The sequence below is a fragment of the Myotis myotis genome, unplaced genomic scaffold (genome assembly GCF_014108235.1).
Source record: "Myotis myotis isolate mMyoMyo1 unplaced genomic scaffold, mMyoMyo1.p scaffold_m19_p_1, whole genome shotgun sequence".
Taxonomy (NCBI): domain Eukaryota; kingdom Metazoa; phylum Chordata; class Mammalia; order Chiroptera; family Vespertilionidae; genus Myotis; species Myotis myotis.
In genome coordinates, this window is record NW_023416313.1 from 202,971,416 (window position 1) to 202,994,329 (window position 22,914).

At 52.5% G+C, this 22,914-nt stretch overlaps 1 protein-coding gene across 6 annotated transcripts in view; it reads right to left on the reverse strand.

Annotated features, from left to right (window-relative positions):
* MIDEAS (mitotic deacetylase associated SANT domain protein) overlaps positions 1 to 22,914 on the reverse strand; it is a 66,811-nt gene that overhangs the window by 33,809 nt on the left and 10,088 nt on the right. For 3 of the 6 annotated variants that reach the window (XM_036312498.1, XM_036312521.1, XM_036312508.1), the window contains exon 1: positions 8,925 to 9,262. The exons of 2 other annotated variants lie outside the window; for them this stretch is intronic. The gene's annotated coding sequence lies outside the window, so the exon portion shown is untranslated. Of the gene's footprint in view, positions 1 to 8,924; positions 9,263 to 22,914 lie in introns of those variants that run through there. One more of the 6 variants, XM_036312536.1, reaches the window with a different exon arrangement.

Sequence of the window (22,914 nt, forward strand, 5' to 3'; positions counted from 1 at the left end):
GAGGCAAGGCCAGCACTGGAACCCAGAATTCTATCTGGAAACTTCCTCCCCAGGGCTTCAGGCTCAGCCTCCTGCTTGAGACGCCACACCACTGTCTGGGATGGATGCTGCTACACCTTCTCCCTGGAGAGCCTGAAAAACTCCATGATTTTCTGCAAGTGTGACTGGTCAGGTAAGGTGGGTAAGAGAGGCGGGAGGAGAGTGGCTTTGAAGATGAAGAGGCTACTGGTGATTACCACCACTGCGTCAACATGTGGGAGGCTCAACATCTGCTCAGGAGGGAGCCACACCCCTCCAACACTCTGCAGCCCCATACCCATGGTTGGCTAGCAGCTTTAAAAAATAAAGCCGACTCTCTCTTGCCTGTCAGATGCTCCAACTCCCATGGGGCGCAGACTCCTGTCCCCCTCCCCCAGCACGCTGAAGTCCGGAGCAAGTCGGCTCCAGGCTTGGGTTCCTACGAGTGCCAATGGTCCCCACCATTGAATATCAGTCCCAGCCATAGCAACCTTCTTCTCTGCATAGGGCTTTCAGATGGGTATCTTCTCAAGAACTTACATTCCTAAATAAACGCCGATCATTTCACATCCTGAGTAAGGGAGACAGATACTGCCTACTCCCTAGATCACTGGTCCAGATTTCTATTTCATAACTGATGAAACTGAAGCCCTGAGAGGTAGCGACTTATCCAAGGACACATGGCTGATGACTTGGAGAGCTGTGGTCAGGGCCTCCTGGGTGGATAGTCACACTCAGCACTCCTTCAGACCTGGTCCTTCTCAGTAGGGAGGTGGAGGAGGGGGGTCTAGGTGTGGTGGTTTCATCAGCCCAGGCTCTCCTGCCTGGCCAGTTCCAGGACCAAGACCTACCGGATAGCCGGGGGCTGGGGGAATCCTGCTGGTTTGGAGCAGAAAAGATGGGAACAATATGGCTTCCCTTTACCTGCTAGTGACCAAGAAGCACAAAAACGCCCAGTCGGCATGGCTCAGTGGTTGAGCATCAACCTGTGAACCAAGAGGTTGTGTTTTGATTCCCAGTGAGGGCACATGCCCAGGCTGCGGGCTCGATCCCCAGTGTGGGGCGTGCAGGAGGCAGCCGATCAATGATTCTCTCTCATCATTGATGTTTCTATCTCTCTCCCCCACTTTCCCTTCCTCTCTGAAATCAATAAAAATATATTAAAGAAAAAAAAGAAGCACAAAACCCAGCAAGGGTGGGGGTGGGTCCCTGCCTGGGGCCTCCTAGATGGGCTGCAGAGTAGGCACAGGGAGCCACCTGCCTCGCTTGCCCAGCCATCTAGTTAGTGTCAAGCCCTTTCTCAGGCCCTGGTCAAGATCCAGGACCTCTGCCAAATGCTCAAACATTCCTTTCGGTTTTTCAGTCTCTGAGCAGCTGCTGCAGGGCTTTTTCTCCCTGTTGATTTATTCTTTATTGTTCCTGAAATACACCCAGAGGCCTTTGGCACTGGGCACCAGCAGATCATCCAGCCCAAGCCCCAAGTACACACTAACCAGACTCCCTGGGACCTGGGCCAAGCCAGCTGGAATAATGGGCCCTGGGGTCAGACCCAGCAGCCACCAAGAAGACCCAAGAACCCACCTGCCCCCAGCCTATGGTCCCAGAGACAATCTCAGGGCGCCAGAGGCTGGGATGTTTGGGAGGAGGAGCGTTTGGAAGGTGTCCGGGAGGCCAAACTAAGCCTTTCCACTCCTCACATGCATGAGCAACTCCCCCAGCACCCCCCACCCCCAACCCACATAGCTGACCCCCACAGCCTATTGCCCTCCACAGCCGGCCTTGTGGCTCAGCTGGGCTTCTGGCTGTGAAGTGTTTGCAGATAAAGGCTCCAGAGGGTCTTCCCACCCTTCCCAGCCAAATATCTCCACTATCAGCCAGTCTAATGGTACCTGAATTCCTACCATCAGCACTTCATTCCAAGGGTCAAAGCATTGTTCCCTGTGCACACGAAAATAGCCTGGAGAAGTATGAAGTATGGGAGCTGCGTTAGAAAGAGACAGGCTTCAGGGTCCAACAGACTACGCCCTGGCTTCTCGAATCATCAGCCTCTCTGTTAGTTTCCCTATTGGGAAATGGGCATCATAATGTTTTCATCTCACAGTTATTGTGGGATTAAATGAGGTTAATATATACACGAAGTACCTGGCACAGGTAAGGACCCAATAAATGTGATTTCCTCTCCCCCTTGCTGGGCAGGAGTGGCGTCACTACCAGTCTTCACCACCTGGGAGGGGGAGGGAGGCTAGATGGTCTGATTCTTCCAGTTCTACAGTTGGCTGAGAGCAGGACTGGCCAGGAGCAGGACAAGGAGTCTAAGAGCCCAGGAGGGCACACCCGGCACACGCCTTCCCTGGACTCAGCTGTGCCAGCAGGGCCTGCAGGGACATGGTAGGACAAGAAGAGTCCCCTGATAATACCTGGCAGAGCTTTAAGGCCTGTAATGGGGTCCCCACCCTCCTGGGCTCACTCTAAGAACAATAAAAGGGAAAGTGCTAGCACCTGAGGGAGGCTGGGGAGGGGGTGGCCACAGGAAATCTGAGCAGGGGCCAGAGGAACCCAGGCCTGCAGGGAGCAAGCAAGGCTGTCCTGAAGCCACCACAGTGAATGTCCCACAAGTGGAAGTGCCCGCCTGGTTATTTTTGGCACCTCTTCTGCTCAAAGCCAGCAAAGAAAGGCAGCTGCTAGCAACATGGAAGGGCTGTTTACACTCAAGTGTGCAAGCGCCGCTGCAGGGACAAAAAAGAGCATCAGCAGCCACGGAGCAGAGGGGCCTCTGCCCCCTTTCTTCCTCGGCCGACTGTCCCTGTGAGTGCAATCTGTGCACTGCATAGCTGACATAGCGTGGGTACTTCTGCTTTCACTCAGATCCAGTCTCCCAACCGCAGAACTCACTCACATACACACAAACAGACAAATAAATAACTATGGAGCCAGCTGAGGACTGAGCCACACCCAGGAGCCGAGACAGTATTCCTCTGGGCTCTTCCTGCACTGACGAGGCCCTCCCAACTTCCACACTGGGAGGGGCAGGCACCAGGGACAGGCCACAGAACAGCTCCTCTTTCTGCACTCCTCAGGTGAAAGTGGTGGCAGTCTATGGGAACCTCGAGGAGCTCACTGCCTCCCAGCTTCCCCATTGGAAAATGAAGGAGCTGGACTAGATGTTCCAACACGTTTTCCAGCTCTGGGATGACTCCGGGGAGCTGGGAAGCCCAAGGCTGTGACCAGGGCCAGCTGGGGGTTCCGACAGAGCAAGATCAGATGGGGAAGGGTGTCTGAGCTGCAGCCAGGTACGCGCTCCAAGAGGGAGGAGAGGAAGAGGAGAGGGAGGGGGAGGAGAAGGGAGAAGAGAAGGGAGGGGGAGAACGACCAACCTACAAGCATTCTCAGGGATGCCAGTTCTACCACTTAAGCCTTACTGAGCTCCTTTCTGAGCTCTGGGGCCTGCCCCTCCAGGGAACTGGCAAATTCTGGCAACAGCAGTCTGGATTGGAGCTTCTGTCTCCCCAACTGCTGGAAAAAGCTGGGAATCGAAATCCCTCATCATTTTCCTTCCTCTCTGGACCCCATTTCCCCAGAGAAGGTGGGTGGCCTCAGAGGGAACCCCCTTCTGGCTGCACGCCTGGTATACTTCTCTCTCTCTAAGCTCTGGAGTGGACAGACTGTCCAGGCTGCTCCCCTCCCCCCTTCCTGAGACCCGTGGAGGAAGAAGCATTGCCTGGAAAAAATAACGCTCACACCAAGAGCTCCCTGCGGCTGGAGAGAAAGGCAGAGGGAACAGGGAGCACCTTCCCAGGCCACCGCAGTACCAGGCTATGTTCCAGACAGAGCCAGAGCAAAAAGCAATGCCAGGAAAGCCTCAGGCCCCTCGCTGCTCTTCTCCCCACCAGACCCTGCAAAACACAGCCAGCAACGGGGTCCCCCCGGGAGACACCCCCACCCCAGCAAAAACCCCAGCTCTTTTCTGACATGTGGCAACTTTCTTCTTATATATTATCTTGGTGGACAACCCTCTCTCCCCATTCAATTGGTGAAAAGAGCCAAAGTGATCTTTGGAGGGACAATTCCCACCCCAGGCTCCACCCAAAAACTCCATTGAGGTCACACAGAAAGGCTTCAGGTGAAGCAAAGGCAAGGGGACTTTTCCCTTGGCTGAGAGAGCAGCCTTCCTCCCACCCACGTGAGCAGTTCAGCCTGAGGCCTGGGCGGGTAGAGTCCCGATTGTACAATCTGATCTCTGGGAAGCTGAGCTGAGCAAGGACAGAATTGCTTGCAAAGGTGCACAGGCACCAGGGTCGGGCCGATTTAGGCAGTTGGGGCCAGGGCCTGGGAAGTTAGAAAATAAGCTTCATTTGCCCTCCTACCACAAGCAGGACACCCTTCATGTCCTTCTCCCTGGGAGGAGCCAAAGGCAGACAGCTGAACTAGCTGGGAGCCGGTGAAATGCTAGCCATTACCTGTTGAGTGCCTACTATGGGCCACTTGCTTTGCATGCAGGATCTTTTTTAGCCTTCATAGCAACCCTGTGAAGTATTACTACCATCCTCATTTTATAGATGAAGAACCTGAAGTTCAGGAAGTTAAGCAATGCCCAAAGCCATCCAGCAAGTAGAGAGGCTGGAGCATGAACCCATGTCTACCCAGGCCTTGTTCTCATGCACCAGCCAGGTTTCCTTCGGTCACTGCCCCGGTCCTGTCCACATACCATCCAGGAATGGTGTTCTGAGTGTGGGGGTGGCAGTGGGGGTAGACAAGTTCTGCTGTTATTGTTCCCAAGTATATGACTGTGAGAGCCCCTGTTAGTGTGTGTGTGTGTGTGTGTGTGTGTGTGTGTGTGTGTGTGTTGGGGGTGGAGGGAGGGCGATCTGGATTCCAAATAGCAGTTTCTAACACCTAAGTTATGCTGTAATGCTTCTGATTCATAAAATGAGCTCACAGTCTCAGGGTATCCTGGATGTTGCTCTGAATGCAAATGCAGATCCCTTAAGTAAGAACTGGGGATTTCAGCACATTCCACATAGCGCTAGCCCAGCACACACAGGTTTTTTTAGTTCACCCCCACAATCAGAGTCCTTTGGTGCTGAAACAACCCTTCCAACAGAATGAGCCCACTGGCTGCATTTCCTGCAACCTTTGGTGAGTCAGGGAAGAATGGAGTTTCCAGGCTGCTTTTAAACTGATGCATGCACATAATCCAGGAAGGGTGCCAATGTGCCTGGCTAAAGGAAATGCCCAGGTTAGCAGATTCCCAGGCAGGAAGCTCTTTCCTGTGAGGAGCAAAAGGCAGACAGCTGAACTTGGTCCTACTGGGGTCAGAATGACTGGGACGCATTCTCTAGAAGGCCAGCCACAGGGCAGAGCCAGGAACTGGGTTCACCAGCACTAGGATCACTGGTGCAGCATGAGTCCCAGCAGCAGGGTTCACTGAGCCCACCACATGCCAAGCCCACATTTTTTTTGAGGGAAATCTTTCATTTATTTATTCACTAACACATACTGAACACCTACTAGAGGCAGGCATTGTGGGAACAATACAGCTCACACTAGAGCAGAGGCTACCATAAAGCTGAAATGTGCTTTCAGGACTTTCCATATACACTAATTCATAGAATCCTCGCTGCAACTCTGAGGAGGTATAGAGACTCTAGCTCTGAGTTGGTGTTTTGTTTGTTTGTTTGTTTGTTTTCAGAGAGAGGAAGGGAGAGGGAGTGAGGAATAGAAACATCAATGATGAGAATCATCAATCAGCTGCCTCCTGTACACCCCTCACTGGGGATTGAGCCCGCAAAATGGGCATGTGCCCTGATCAGGAATCGAACCGTGACCTCCTGACCTCCTGGTTCATGGGTCAATGCTCAACCACTGAGCCACACCGGCTGGGCTCTGAGTTGATGTTTTTAACTACCACTATACAGTATATACACAAATGACTACATAAAGTGGAAATAATTGTTGAGAAGACTGAGGCTTCTCCAAAGAAGTGGCATTTGAAACAGGACTACGGAAGGAAAGGAAGAAACTCCCAGCTACTTGTGGCCATCCTACTCCACCACCAGCAAGGTTTCCTTCTGAGAGACCCAACTACAGGAGAGGAGCTATCAAGGCCAAAGAGTCCTGGACTGTGCCCATTCCCCTTCCAGGCCACTAAGCCCTGTGTGACCACCCGCACCATCCTTCTCTTACTCCTCCCCAACTCAGGGGCCCAGAGGGCCTTGGCTCCACTGGGCAGAACTTACCTGGGTTCTGGAGCCATAGGAGGTCCTCAGCTAAGTCTGTAACTACATATTGTCTTCTCTCTCTCTCTCTCTCTCTCTCTCTCTCTCTCTCCCTCTCCATTTATTAAAAGCAGTAGCCCAGCCCTAGCCAGTTTGGCTCAGTGGATAGAGCGTTGGCCCTCGGACTGAAGGGTCCCAGGTTTGATTCCAGTCAAGGGCATGTACCTCGGTTGCAGGCTTGGACCCAAGCCCTGGTTGGGGCCCATGCAGGAGGCAACCAATTGATGTGTTTTGCTCACACTGATGTTTCTCTGTGTCTCTCCCCCTCTCTCTAAAATCAATGGAAAAATATCCTCAGGTGAGGATTAGCCAAAAAAATAAAATAAAAATTACTGATTTTTAGAGAGAGACAGATGAAGGGAGAGAGAGAAATACCAATTTGTTGTTCCACATATTTATGCTTCATTAGTTACTTCTTGTATGTTGACAGGGGATCAAACCCACAACCTTGCCTATCAGGATGCTCTAACCCAGCGGTTCTCAACCTGTGGGTCACGACCCCTTTGGCGGTCGAATGACCCTTTCACAGGGATCGCCTAAGACCATCCTGCATATCAGATATTTACATGACGATTCATAACAGTAGCAACATTACAGTTATGAAGAAGCAACAAAAATAATTTTATGGTTGGGTGACAACATGAGGAACTGTATTTAAAGGGCCAGCAAGTTGAGAACCACTGCGTAACCAACTGAGCTACCCAGCCAGGGCTCTGACTATTTTTAAATCCCATACTTAGAAGTTGAACTGTCATCCCCAGGGGCAGTCTTTCCTAGGGTGGGGTGAGGGGCTGATAGGGGAGGTAGGGGTTCACTGGAGAGGCCACACTGGAAGTGGGCAGGCAGTCCCAGAGCAAGCTTCGTGGGTGGGGGGCTGGGAGGGTGCCCTCCAGGTTCCTAACCACCTTGTCCCCTGGGAGCTACTCAGACTAATCAGCCAGAGACCAGTCCAATTGGAGTGGAGACTGGGCCAGGGCCATGCAGGAGGTGGTTTATCACAGTAATTGAATGTTTACACCCCTGTTAGTCAGTGTCCAGAGCAGAAAATAAAATGAGGGCCCTTGAATTCTCAATCTGGGGAGGTTTCTCCTTTCCCCTCATCCTAAAACCGTCTAATACCTCCTGGAAATTTCCGGGGTGCATTTCTGACTCTAAAGGGGCATGTGCCACACCATCTCTGGGAGGTTCTGAGCAGGACAGGTGACCTCTTCCCCTCCGCCCGAGCCCAGAGGAGCGGCTTCTACTCAGAGCTGCAGTTACCCACACCTCCAATCTCAACCCTGAAGCTGCAGGGACGAGGAGAGAGGCCAGACCTCCAGGCCACTACCAGACCAGGCTCCCCCTGCTGGAGCAAGCCAGACCTCCCCTTCCCCCCGCCGCAATCCCCTGCACACACGTGCCACCAAGGCCTTCATAGTCATCCCAGCCAGCTCTCCACCCATCCCGCCGGCCCCAGAGCCGGGCACACAGGTCCCATATGGGATGGTGGAAGCAGGAAGTAGCCGACAGAGTTCTGACCAACAAAGTTTTAAATGGGGCTGGTAACTTCCCCTTTCATCCTTCTAGAGTAGCTCACTCTGGAGGTTGGGCTGGAATCCCCAGAGGCCTCCACTTTGAGTGGCAGGTATCTCCTCCAGGTCTGCTTTCTTGGGGGCTGAGGCTTGAAAGCCCCCAGGGAGGCACCAGGCCCTCATCCAGAGTCCTGGGTTGGGGCTCTCAGACGGGCAACCTGGTGCACACGATTCTGTTTGTGTGAATAGGGGAGGCGGCGATATGACGACCTCCAACAAGCTAGCCTTATGCAGGGGCCAGACAAAATCCAGGCTCCCGCGTTTGGCACGGGCACCACCAAACCAAGCACCCGGTGAAGCCCGGGGAGAGCTCCGCAGGCCTCAGCGCGCGGGCTGGCGGGGGCGGTGAGAGGGATGACAGGTCTGAGGTGCACCCGCAGCGCCGGGGTCCGTGGGGGCCAGCCCGCCCGCCCTAAACACTCTAAATTAGGGCTCGACCCGTTTCCTGCCACCCCTGCACCTCTGTTCCCAAACTCCCAGCGCGGGCAGTTCCCATGTCCACTTTCCCGTGCACACTGGAAGGAGAAGGGGAAGAGGCCTCCCGCACCAAGTTCCTGCACTTAGCGAGCTCCTCTCCGCGCCTCCGGGGCCTGAGATCTGTCACGCAAGCCGGTCCCTGCAGACACCACGTTTCGCTTGGGCGGAGGAGGAGCAGCCGTGTTCCTCCGCCGCCGCCAGCCTCGCGGATGGGGAGGGTTTTCCTGCCGGGGCCGCGCCCGGGTGGACCGGGGCCGCGCGCGAGTTGCGTAGCTGCACAAACACGGCGGCGAGTTGGCGCTGCACACGCAGCTGCGGAGAGGGGGGGGTCACGGAGGGGCGGGCTGCCGAGCAGCCAACGCATGTCCACACCCACGCACACCCACGCACACAGTTGCCCAGGCCGCAGAAGTTGACGCGCCGCGCCCCGAGCCCCGGCTCCCGGCCGCGCCTGCAGAGCTGCAGCCCGGGCGCCAAGCCGCCACCGCTTGCACGCAGCCGGGGGTACCTTGGCCGCCGCGCCAGGGCGGGCAGCGCCTCGCCTCGTGCAGGCCTGGGCCGCGGACCCGGCAGCCCCACTTACCTGCTCCTGCCCGAGCTCCGGCATCGGCTATCCCTTCTTGGCCACGGGCTGCCGCCTTCGGTCGCCTTTTAGACTCCAGCCGCCTGCACGCACTCCCCGATTTTAAAAACAAACAGGCGCCGCCGCCTCCCGCGGCGCTCGCAGGGCTTTCGCCAGCCCGCGCCTCCCGAGACTGGGAAGTTTGCTGGCAGGGCCCGGGAGGGACACGCGGGCTGTCACCCTTCGCTCTGGGCGCAGGAGCCTCGGCTCACCCCGCGCCGTGTTGTCCGCCTCGCGATCGCTCTCCCTCCCTCCGTGTCACCCCCAGTCCTGCGATGCAGTGTCAGGATTGCACTGCTCTGACTCATCGGTTGAGCTCACAGCTTGAAGAAAAAAAAAAAAAAAAAAAGAGCGAGGGCGAGAGGCAACAGCGAAGGAGGAGGACTCTGAGGTGCTACAAAGGATTGCACAACTCGGAGCTGGGAGCGCGGAGCCACAGCGGCCGGACGGCGCGCGCGGCCGGCGGCGAGCAGGAACCAGCTCTACCACTTCATCAGCACAACAGTCTCTGGTCGGCCTCTCCACTAGCAGGCCCAGCGCCGCCCACTTCCTGCGACCAAATAAGGCCTGGGAAGGCGTCTTTAAACCTCCGGCGGCTGGCCCGGGCTGGGGATTTCCAGCAGACCTCACCTCCACTCGAGTCCGTCGCCGCCCTCCCCGGGCGCAGGCGGCGCCCCCCGATGGTTTTGCTGGAGCAGGCCACGCGGCTCGTTCCTTTCACACCAAGGTCAGGAGGAGACGGTGACGAAATGTTTGGAAACCCATCGGGCCTGCCAGGAAAGTGTGTGTGTGTGTGTGTGTGATGTTGGGGAGGACACAAGTCGCTTTCTTCCACAAAGAATTACTCTCTGGTTTTGGATCCGGTAAATCATGCACAATCCTCTCCAAGGCACTTCATTAACAGTCTTCCCAAGTTTCACTTTGGCTCATCAGCATCCTAGTCGTGTAGAGTTTGTTGAGAAACCGGCCCCAGCCCCTATAAAAGACCCACCTCTCCATTACTGAGGTGATGAAAGCTGCTGGGTTTAATTCGAGCAACTGAGGCCAGGGTTCGGGCAGCTTTTCACTGCGTGCCCACATTTCCTCTACCTTCCCCACTATCCCCCTGATGCCTGGCTGCTGAACAGATTGGAAACACTTCTGCTACTCGGGAGGTTCTCTTGCTCTCCCCCCCTGCCCCCATTCAGTGAGGCTCCAGGGCCAATAGAAAGTCCAGGGGAGGGAATCCTGTTTTTTTCCTGGTTCCTTCCATTTTTGTTTTTGTTTGTTTGTTTTCCAAGGAGATGGGCCAGAAGGAGATCTTCATTTGAAGGAATAAAACATGTTCTGGCAGCCACTTTTTCCCTGTGGCCAGTCCTGACAAGCAGGTGCATCCCTTGCTTTTTCTCAGGGAGAAGAGGAGGGACAGCAGAATGGGTTTCTCAGGCCCTCTGAGCCTGCAGGGCAAGGGCATGCCCCCAAGCTCCCCCCGCCCCCAACTCCTGAGTGGATGACACACCACTCAGGCCTTCTGCCTAAACCTCGAAAAACCCACACGTGCTCCCAAGGGGCATGGCCTTCCTGTCCTCTTCCTCCCTTTGCTGGCCTGAGCACCTGTGTGCATCCAGCTCACACCCCACCTAGGAGGAAAGGGGCTTAATTGCACCCTGATATGACAGGTAGGTCAAAGTAACGACAACTTAAAACAGTCATATCTGCAAAACAAAGATAATGATGCCAGGGGACTGGGCTAGATGAGCTACTGAAATGCCTTCCGATTTAAAAGTCATGATTCTGTGACGGTAAGAAGTGAATGGAGGAGCGGGGGGACCACCTCCAAAAAGAAAAGCCCGTGCTCTCAGATTTAACGTCTTCTGTGTCAGTTTTGTTCACAGCGATTCTCAAAGCGCGTTCCCCACACACACTGCTTCACAGCCCTGCGTGCGAGAGAGCTTTGTCCCTCTCTTCTATGGATGAGAGCACTGAGGTTCAGAGAGCTAAGTGACTTGCAGAAGACCACAGTGCAAGCCAATTGTTTGTCACCTCTCCGCTCTTATCTCCCCCCCCCCCCCAACCCCCAGAGAAAGGCAGTGAACAATTGAAGGGTCGGATGCTCAGGTATGCGGGCCCCCAAGTAGAGACTAAACTCGCAAGCAGAGGCTCAGGGTAAAACCTTTTGTTTTTTTCCACTTGTCTCGTTTCTGCCGTCCCACCTCATGCAAGTGAGGAAAGCAAAAGCAAAACCACTTGGTCTCCAGTGCCCACTGCTGGCACTGCTGCCAGGTTCCTCTGCAGCTCTGTGGCCATCCTGACCTTCTTCTACAGCCTAGCTCAGGGGTGGGCAAACTTTTTGACTCGAGGGCCACAATGGGTTCTTAAACTGGACCGGAGGGCCAGAACAAAAGCATGGATGGAGTGTTTGTGTGAACTAATATAAATTCAAAGTAAACATCATTACATTAAAGGGTACGGTCTTTTTTTTTTTTTTAGTTTTATTCATTTCAAACGGGCTGAATCCGGCCCGCGGGCCGTAGTTTGCCCACGGCTGCCCTAACCCCTACAGCTGGCCTCAGGCCTCGCCCCTTGAAGGAGCCCCTGAGAGCCAGTGCAGACCAGCCCAGGGATGTTCCCGACCAACCAGAATGCCCAGCTGGGGAGCACATTCCTAGAAGAGCCTGCCACCACGGAGCCAGGACCCAGCCTCCAGGGAACAAGTGGGAGCCACTCCAAAGGACACTCCCCAGCCTAGTCCCGCCAGGACGTCCTCCCTGTCCCACGCTGGGCTGCTGCTGCTGACCAGGAAGCAGCACAGGAGGAGAGGTAGATGGCAGGATGCATGAGAAACAGAAGTCAGCGACCTGGAGGAGCTCTGCTCATGTTGGAGCAACTTATCCCTTCACCCCAACTAAACCCCCAAATTCAGGCATTCTCAGAAAGGAAGAGAGGAAGGAAAAGCTCTGTGTGTGGTGTGTGTGTGTGTGTGTGTGTGTGTGTGTGTGTGTGTGTGTAGGGGATGATGGCTCAAGACTGGCCCGGTGGCCCCTGCCTGGCAGGGGAAGCCTACCTCGCAAAGGCAGGCAGATGAGGAATTGTAAAGAAAGCTGCGGCTCTTCCGAGAAAGCCCTGGAGGTCAGTTTTGCTGCAGATATGACAGTGCAGAATCACTGACGTGTGAAGTGAAAGTTTTGGTTTTAGAAGCTCCAGCAAGCCCTTGCTACAGGCTTCTGGGGCAACCAATAAGGATGCCCTTTGGGGAAGGAAAAAAAGGGGCTTTTCTCCACCATCGACCTTCACAAACTGCGGAAAAGAGAAGCGTACAGAGTTCCAACTCACAGGGAGTGTGTCTGCTGAGAAACACTCCAGGCAGCAAAGCGCCCTAGACAGGATTCCAAACTCTGGGTCCCGGTGAGGGTAGAATATGGCCTTAGAGAGGCTTCCTGGGGCTGCATCAGCTCTCTGGACTTTGCTCAGAGTGATCTGCCCTGAGTCACTGCCCTGAGTGGCCAGCACGAGTGTCCATTTCTGGGAGAGCCTGAGACCATGAAGCTTCCTATAGTGAATTCTGTGGTATGTGAATTATATCCCAATAAAGAGGGGGGGGGCGAGAAGCTTTCAAGGAAGCCAGCTTCTCACCACCGCGCCCCCCCACCTCCATTAACTTTCTGCTGCTATCATTCGCTGTTTAAAAGAGGGTTTTCCTTCTCCCCCAATCCCTTGCTTGCCTTCCTGTTCTTTTTCCATTGTCCCTTCTCCGTCAGGACCTTTCCATTGAGGCCAGCACACATGGTGTGTACAAGTGAATAACCAACCTTTACCGGAGTGTGGGGGATTGGGGGGTACGAATACAATTGAGGAAATCACAAGCCCACAATGCTGGGACTGCCTTTGGGTCCTGCCTAACGAAAGCTAAAGTGCTGTGCGATCTTCGGAAGTCGACGCCTGCCTTCTCTGAGCCCGTGTGCTGTAACATATTTATTACACAAATAACGAAAGAATGCCCACCTTCTAGGGCAGCGATTCTCAACCTGTGGGTCGCGACTCCTTTGGCGGTCGAACGACCCTTTCACAGGGGTCGCCTAAGACCATCCTGCATATCAGATATTTACATGACGATTCATAACAGTAGCAACATTACAGTGATGAAGTAGCAACGAAAGTAATTTTATGGTTGGGTCACAACATGAGGAACTGTATTGAAAGGGCCAGCAGGTTGAGAACCACTGCTCTAGGGACTTGGGAGAATCACAGGACAAAACACTGCCTCATACTGCATCATGCTTTGTTCATATAAGACATTACAATTATTATTTTCTTTCTAAATCCCCTTTCCCCCAAACCAGCTTCTTCTCCCTTTCAAGAACCTAGTCCAGGCAAGATTTTTTTTTTCCTTCTATAAGACGGTAGGTCCACTCTATCAGCCTTAGGGCAACCCTCTCCTGGGCTCTGCCCAGAGAGACTCTTTCCAGCATCAATTCAGCGTCCCATCCTGGTGTCCCGCCAAGGATTCTCTCCCAGTCCCTGCTTTTCATGTCCTTTCCACCAAGCTTTCCCACAGTGCTGCCTGCCCAGCCTGAACAGGGACAGCCCTTTGATGGCTGTGCCTTTTCTGTACCTCTTTTTGCCATGTCCTTTCTGAGTGAGCTGGAGCTCAAAACCACCCAGCCATTAAGTTAAGCAATTGTGTGCTGAGAAGTCCCAGAACGGTCTTTCACCCTTTAAAACCCAGGGGACCCTCCTCCTCAGTTCACATTCACTTCACCTGTTCCGGGGTAGGGCCATGCCTGCCACACCAGCCCACAACTGTCCACATCTCTTGGCCCTCCCACCTACCTCCCTCCGCCCCCCTTCTCTTGCAGGCTTGGGCCAGGTTCTGACTGCCTTTGTCAGGCCTGCGAGGGAGCTTCTGCAGATGTCCCCAGTTGCTGCTGTCACTCTGGGAGAGACGTCTGGCTGGGCACAGGGAGAAGGAGGACAAAACAGGTGTGGCTGCCAGGCAAGGCCACGAGGACAGAAACACCCTTTCTTCACAGAGCCCGAGCCGCAAGCTTCCCAAGGGCCTCCCTTCATTTCAGCACAGCTCCATGCCCCCCAGACCCAGACCCAGACCCAGAGAGACGCCTTCACTAGCTGTTCTCTGCGGCTCGGCTTCCCTACCTTATGGCAGTGGGCCAAGAGGAGCAGAACCCCTGAGATCCAATAGGACATGCTTTAAAGAATTTTAAAAAATTGATTTTGAGAGAGAGACGTCAATCTGTTGTTCCACTTATTTATGTATTAGTTGGTTGATTCTTACATGTGCCCTGACAGGCGGTTGAACCTGCAACCTTGGTGGGTCGGGATGATGCCCTAACTAACTGAGCTACCTGGCCAGGGCAAGCATTATTTTTCAATGAAAACAAATTCCAGTACATCATGTACTGGAATCCAAAATTCACATTCATGGGAGTGTCCAGATTAAAAGCACAAGCTGAGACCTGAGTCCAAACCTTGGCTCACACTAGCTTGATGACCTTGAACAAAGTACTTAACCACTTGGTTTTCTCATCTACAGATGGAATGAGAAGAGCTGAAGGCAGTATGTGGCACATGTTCAGTCTTCTGTAAGTGCTGGCTATCGTTTTGGCTCACCTCCTAACTGCTCTCCTTGCTGCTAGTCTTGCACACTTACCATCCACACTGCCATCACCTTCTGAAAAACTGCTCCCATCACCTACTGAAAAAAAGCTGACAGTGGGGTAGCCAGCCTGTTAGGCATTTACACTTCCGGCACGATCCGCTTTGCCGCACTTCCCAGCCTCCGGTCCACACAGCCAAACAGCCTCAAGTTCCCCAAGATGTCTGCATTCCCGTGCATGCGCCTCCTCCCGCCACCTTCGCGTGCCCTGGTCCCCCACTAGACTTGAGCTGAATAGCAACTCTTCCGGGAAGCCTTGCTCGATGCCGCCATGCAGAGGGAGGACACTACAGTGTATGCTGCTGGAACCCTTTCGTATTTCTTCGTCAGGTTGGTGACCCTCCTCCAGCTGCTCAGGGCCCACAGCTGCCCCCGTCTCAAAGAGAGTCTTTGCTGGGAGAGAACACCGCAGCCAATGACTGGCTGGGGGAAAGGAGGGTGTGGAGGAAGAAGTGGATGGGTCCCAACGTTTAGCCCTCCTGCTTCAAGGTGGGATCAAGGTGGTGCAATCCATGTTCCAGGGCTCCCTGTGGGTCCCAGCTTTAGCAGCGTATCCTTCCTCGCTTAGCTTCTTACCCAGCCCTCGTCTGCTGCCCTCACTCCCTTCCTCCTGACAGCACTTCCTAAATCAACCTCAGGCACCCCAAACTGTCTCTGCTCCTAAGGATCAGAAAAGCCACTGCCTCCCCTAAACCCCCATGGCATCCTGTTGTTTATTTTTACTCCATCCCCTACACACTTTCCTACAGCTGCTTACTGTGCCATCTCTCTACTAGGATCGGCGCCTCTGAAGGGCACAGAGATCTTAGTGGCCTTGTGTCCCCAGGGCCTGCACAGTGCCTGCACATGGTGGGTGCTCAGTAAATGCTTGCTGATAAATGCACAGATAAAATCATATATGCAAAAGTTTAAGGCAAGCAGAACAATTTAATGTTATTTTTATTACTATTCCATTTCTTCCATTTTACATCTCCCCCCATTTTAACATCTCTGAAATCAGGATGCACCTTACAATTGATAGCACGTCATGGTTTAATAAGCAGCATTGTCCCTTTCATAGTTGTACATGAAATAATGGTGCAACTTATAATCACTGGCTTCTTAGGTTCCGTGTTGTATGGTATTTTTACTACTGTTGCTGCTGCTGCTACTACTACCTTGAAGCTTGATCTCCTGGGTTCTGGGCCTGCAGGTCCAAGTCCACGGAACTGAGAGCCCCATGACTTGAGCTCAGTACTATTGCACAATCAAACTCTCATAAAATGACTTGTAATTTCCCGGGATCAGAAGGAGGGCTGTGTCCAGACACCTCTGGAAGCTCCTATGAAAGCAGGCCAATGTGATATGGAACAAGCTCTGAACTGGTAGTCAAAAGAGCAAAGTTCTAAGCCTAAGCCTGGTTCTTCCTCTAATTTTTTTGGATGACCTCGCGCAGGACCTATCAACACATTTACTGAGCGCCTACTAAATGCTTGGCGTGATGCCAGCCCACCGGATCCACCCAGCACCCTGGGAGGAAGCCATTATCCCCATTTTATAGATAAGGAGGCTAAGGTTGCAAAGTTTCAACACCTCTTCCAAGGTCATTCAGATGGAATGTGACTGCTGGACTCCCTCAGTCCTTCTCCCTGCTATTTGAGGGTACTTCTCTGGGCCTGTGTTCTCCAAGTAAGGAAGTCAGATAATGAGGGGTCGCATATTGGAGGCTCACAAACCATTCTCACCTCCAGATGTAGTTTATCCAACCTATAGAATGTGTTTTATTTTAATTGACTTAAATGTATTGTCAAAATTTTTTAAAATCGGGAGGGTTAAGCTAAAAAAGCAGGATTTCTGGTTTGTCGTGAAAAATACTGTAGCACTGGCAACACTGAGCCCACTCTGGGAGGTGGAGCTGAGTAGCAGTGCAAGGGGAGTAGCATTACGAAGGTAATAGCGCTTCAATGGAAGTAGCACTATAATGGGACTCGCACATCCTAATTTCCCCCCCCAGATTCCCTCCCTTCCAAGGTCCCTGGCCTGTTGTTTATCATCTCACATGCGCTGTTTTCATACCCACGGCCAGCCTGTCATTGAGATTGCCCCTGGTCCCTACAGGCCTTTGTGTGGGTGACCACAGCCTGTGGCTCCTCCCAGAATCTCTCCAAGGAGGTCACTTGATGAACCTATTTTGGAACCACTCGGACAAGCCCCTGCCTTGCATATCTACCTCCCTTCAGCCTTGGTCACAGAGCCCCCCAGTGTCTGTCCCTCACACGCCCTCCCACCCCAGGAGAGTTCCAGCCAGGGGAGGGATGAGTGGCTGAAGGTGGAAACCAGGCAGGTGTGCAGATGAGTGAGCCCAGGTGAGGACAGGCCCCACCCAGGGAAGGAGCAGTGGGGAAGGCAGGACCTTGTGTTTCCCAATATAGATGGAAGTGGGGAGGCTCCACGGTGACAGGAGATGAGCATGATTTGACACACGAGGAAACACAACCAGTAAATCATTAGGAGGAAAAATTGTACAGTCTCAGCAGCAATTTAAGAAATGCACATTAGAACACCATTAAGGACCCATTATGGCCGGTGTCAGTAGAAAATAAGAAAATAAATAAACAAGGAAACTGCTGTTGGCAGGGCCATCAGTAAACAGCTGCACATACATTGCTGTGCCACTGTAAACTTCGAGTCTTTCTGGAATGTGATTTGGCATTGCGCCACAGGAGTTTAACACCTTGACCAGGTAATTATGGTCAGGGGACCAGATCCCATGAAAATAAACTAAAATTATTTCCTAAAAAGAATTTTTACAAAAGATGCCCACAGCACTTGTTGAAATCCATTCAGATTATGGCATGGCATGATAACAGAATTCAATTTTTTAAAAAGGACTGACACATGGCAACATTCTGATGAAACATTTGATGAAATATTCGGTGACAAAGCCAGCACAGAGAAATAGTACACGTAAACTGAGAAACTATGTCAAAATGTCCACTGGCAGCCCAGGAGGCATGGCTCAGTGGTTGAGTGTCGACCTATGAACCAGGTCATGGTTCGATTCCCGGTCAGGGCACATGCCTGGGTTGCAGGCTGGATCCTCAGTGTGGGGTGTGCAGGAGGCAACCGATCAATGATTCTTTCTCATCATTGATGTGCCTCTCTCTCTCTCTTTCTCTCTCTCTCTCTCCCTCTCTCTCTCTCTTTTCCTCTCCCTTCCGCTCTGAAATCAATAATAAAAATATTAAAAAACAAACTTCCACAGGCATATTAGCAGCAATCAGAAGAGAATTCTGAACAATGTAAATTGCTAAGGTAGAATGTTTATTCTGTTAAGTTGGTCAAGATGGTTTAAATAGCAATAACGATGATGACATTGATGATGTAAGGGCCGCTGAATAGGATTTATTAATCATAAAAATACCTCAACCCAAGTCTCAGGGGACAGGGAAGCCCAGGCTCCTGACTTGAGGAGGAAGGAAGAAAGAAGGTAAATTGGGAGAGAAGGGGTTACAACTGTGGGCGGGGGGGAGGGCCCCAGAGCTTCCCTTACCGGGGAGAGCACCTCTCATCAAAGAAACAAAAGTTACACACATTAACCAATACCATTTAACCTTCAACGTCCTGGGTGCTAACTCTTACTGCCGTATGTGCTCTCTCAATTTTACTAATACCCATTTCAGCAAGTCAGAGGTGACACCAGGGCTCTTTGGGGGCCGGCCTAGGAGCCCAACCACCATTTATAGCATTGTTTCTATGGAAATGTGTTTCAAGCTTCAAGAAATTGAGCTGCTAACAACCCTGGGGCAAGCACGTGGTCTCTAAATTAGGGAACTGAGATGAGCAGTTATTGCTGGGTCCTGGGCTCAGGAAGACAGCTTGTTACTTAGATTCTGTGACAGTTAATTCACCATCAGCAGTGATCTCGTTGGAGTAGGTCTGAGATCACTGCCGAGGGTGGTCATGGGATCAGAGCGTCTAGGAATGAACACGAGATTCCAGGAAGCACATGGACATACATCCCCACCCTTGCCTCCAAACATATAACACCAGCAGGCGTGTTGTGGAAAACGTGAAACTGGCCTGCGTCCCCCTCGTGAGTATCCAGGCGTGCCCTGAACCCACGCGCTTTCCAGTTTCTCTCTGGTCCTGGCAAACCTCCATCCATAAAGCCCTATTTCAGTCTGATCTTGGAACAACAAAAAAACCCCCTCCGAATCTCTGACAGTTCTGCAATATGGCCTTGGGAGATGTATGCTTGAAAAAACCAGGCACCAGCAGGGTCTGGCCATCTCTCCACATGTGCTCTGCTGCAGTGGCTTCTGTTGTGCAGGCTACAACCTGCCCGGCCAGGCCTGCCCAGAGCTCTTGTTCTTGTGTCTCCAAACAGCACTACGGAGTCTCCATCTCCTGTGCCGGTCACAGGGAAGGTATGATCATGGGCCCCCCAAACAGACCTTCCACATGTCGAGGAAGTTCCCCACTGAGAAGAAAAGCTACACACATAGACAGGCAAAGCCAAGGGGGAGTGGTGGGTGAGAAGGCTGTTCACTGGGCATCCCAAGGCTCTGAAATGCCAGAGATAGGAAAATATGGTCAGAGAAGGATCAGCTGCTCAGTCACAAGGCCATACCTGCAGTTGGCAAGTCCCGGCAGAGCTCATGGCAAGCTGGGAGGCCGAGGGTCCTGCCTGCTTAGCCAAAGCTAGACGGGAGGGTGCGGGGGGGGGGGGGGGGCTTAATGAGGCTAGCACTAAAGGGCAACTCTAGATTTCAATACCTTAATGAATATGTGCAACCCTGGAAACACCCCAGACAGTAACTGACTAGGCTCCACCTGGGTTAGGGAGGGCTGCAAAGCACATCCTCCCTGCTGCCTGTTTGAACTGCAGAAAAGAGAATCTGTTGCCTTCCCCTGTGGCTGGGGCCTGCAGGGCCAGGCAGCCTCCAGGTGAGTGGGTGGCTCAGAGACTAGGCTCAATGTACACAGGCTCGCTGCTCTGGTTCCCTGGAAACTCAGGTGGGGAACAACTGTTCCGGGCTTTGAAGCCAGTTGGAAGTCGCCGGCACCAGGCAGAGTCCACGCGGGGAGCCCCACAGTTACACAGTTAGTGGGCCTGTGAAGTCAGATCTCCAGTTATTAAATGACCCAAGTCAGCCAATCTGAATTCTCCAGCCCTGCAGTGCAGATGGTTAAACACAGCAGTTCTGTCTTCGTGGAAACAGACGAGAGGCTTAGAGTTTCTCCCCTGGCCTCCTTCCTACCCAGATCCAAAGTCTTTGATATGTTAAGGTCTTTTTTTAAGCATGTATACTATATATATATATTTCTAAGACGATTTCAAACACACAAATGCTCCATTCATAGCCGATTCACCTAAATCCAGTACTTACTTTATGCCAATGTATATTACAGCCAATGTAATCAGTTTGTAGGCACTCATCAAATGTATGTGCAATTTTGCCTGCTAAATCAGAAGCCACTTTTCCACCAAAATTAACCCACATTTCCCCATGAGTTAATATAATTTTCATATTAATTTAACAGTGGCACAATATTCACTGTGTCTTGATATCATGAATTATATGCCATCTGGAACATTTAGGCTACTTACAGGTTTTTGCTATTTTAAACAATGTTGCTCTAGATATCTTTGTGCATATAGTTCTTTTCCTGTTTAGAATTATTTCCTTACAATAAATTCCCAAGAGTAATACTAATAGGTAAAAGGAAATTAACATTTTTACAGTTTCACATTCTACCTTTTAAAAATATATTGTTTTGTGTGAATTACCTGGATTATCTATTTTCCAAAGCAGTTTTCCTGATTACACCTCCCAATCCTACCAGTCAAGATCGCCTCTTAAATCCACTTTTCCCAGCTCCCCAGTGGGCTGGGCATCTGGAGCGCACACCCCATGATTGGATGGACATTGAAGGTAGCTCAACTGATTTGCTGTGGAGGAATAATAATAAAGGAGGACAGAGAGCTGTGGGTAGCAGGGAGAGGGCTGGGATGGGTAGGAGCAGGCTCTATGGAGGCAGAAACACAGGCAGATCCCACATTCTGTCCCTCCCAAAACAAACCAACACCTCCCTGGACATCAAACCCACCCCACCCCCAACTTCCCCGAGCTGGTCTTCCAGGAGCCAAGAACAAAGACACGCTTCAAATTTCTAAAGGAAATTTGTGCTTCTAGGGTCGGAAAGCATACTTTGCAAATGACATAAGCCATGCACTCGTCAAGTAGGCCCAGGCACACTGTGGCCTCAGCCCTAAAGGTGATTCCATTTTAAGAAAGAACATCTTTTAAGAAAGAAAGTCCTCCATGTCAGCCTGGTGGGAAAGATGCTACTGCACAGCACTCTCTAAGTGGCATGCAGGCCCCAGATAACTATTCCGTAGGGCCCACTATGATGCACCAAACACACTACCTGCCAGGCTCCGTTCACAGGCCTGTGGAATTTTCAAGCAGGAAAGGACCACATACAGTCGAAGCTTCTCATTTCATAGACAGGCCAAGGCCCGAGGCCCTGCTTCTGGGCTCCCGCTGCGGTCTGCAATCACCGTCAAGAGGATCTCTTCCTCTTCCTCCTCCACGAGAAGAGCCACAGCCTGTCCTGACTGTCACCAGACCAAATAGGGCTTCTGTTTTAAAGAGCCCCAGACTCTCTCTCATGATCTGCTGATTGGTTTTCTCTAGTTCCTTCTCTGGGCAAAGCCAGCGGACAGCACCAGGCGTGGAAACTAAAGGGTCCACGAAGGGCAGCTGATACTTATCCTTTTTTAAGGGTTGGGGCCCGTGGGAAGGGAAGTCTCTGCCACCATTAAACCAGCACCTATCACAGATGCCTCTTCAGAATCCTCAGGGTGAGGGGGACCCAGGCGCCAGGCTTTGTGTCCCCGAAGTCCCTTCCCACCCTCACCAGTGTTTCCTTGGCAATGGCTCCACCAGTAAGTGCTAAGACAGGCCATCATGCAGACGACCAGTTCACCAACCAAACGTCCACCGGACCCAGGCCAGGTCCTGGGCCTGCCCACTGCTCCCTCACATCCTCTCCGGCTGCCCATGGGGCACCTACTATGGGCCAGGAAGGAGAAGGCACACCTGCAGCTGATGCCAGCATCCTACAGTGAGGAAGTTCCACCACAGAAATGCTAAGGTTGGGGCTCAGGAAGGCAGCAGGAAGCAGGTGACTTCTGGCAGGAGGAAAAGGGCAGGGAGGGCATTCCAGGCAGAGCAAACAATGCACACAGCACAGAGCAGCTTTCTTCCAAGCCCACTGAGGAGCAGAGAGGACACACATGGGTGCTAGGGAAGGGCGAGTGGCAGGAGAGAAGGTGGGAAGGTGGGCTGGGGCTCCCACAAGCCCCATTCTGAGGAATGTGAGGTTTCTCCTGCAGAACTTGGGCAGGTCTCAAAGGTTTTTAATAGTGATGGGATCAAAGCTGTGTTTGAGTGAAGGAACTCGGGTCCCTCAAGACTCCTTTTCTGCTTCAATGCTGCTTTTAATGCGATCTCATTTCAGCCAGGCAGAAATGGGCAAGTCAGTGTAAACTGTACCAGAGCCAGCACTGGCTGGGAACAGCCCTGCTCCATCCCTCCTAGGGGCCAACTTGATCCCATATTGGTGACCAAGCCTCAGCCTCAGGAATCACCTCCAGTCTGGTTGCGAGAATCCAGCCCAAGACACGCCCAGCTCTGTGGAGGCAGCAGCTTCCCGCTTCCAGGCACCAGGGCAAGGGCAGGGCGGGGGGGGGTGGGGGGGGTGGGGGGGGGTGGGGGGGGGGACCTCTTGGCACAACAGTGGACACCACAGCCAAGAGTCCAAAACTGCATTTTCTTTTTAACCGAAATGAATTCCTTTGTCTAAGCTGATGGGGACTGAATTACCAAGATTTCAATCATCATGCTGTTGCTTCACAGAGCTATAAGCCAAGGATCTGAGGGCAAGAAGTGAGCAGGCACTCACCTCGCTGAGACCCTCTTTATGGAGGAGGAACCTGGGCAGGGATGCTACGAAGCCCTCTTTCCTTTAGCTCTCTCTCCGGCAGGATATTGGGTAGAACATCTCAACTAGGTCGACATCTTCAGAACTGGAAAGGTGCCCAGTCCTGTCGCCTCAGCCAGCTTGGGCACCAGCGATCTCAATCATTCCACGAATCAAGCCTGAAGCCAAAACTCCGACCTCCCAACTGAAGAGCAAGGTAGCGCCTCCCAAATACCTCATGGCCCTGCCAATCTTGCCCAACGTCAGAGGAGAAACAGAATTCAAACTGTAACTACGTGTTAGCCAGAGAGAGCCAAGCCTGGGCCT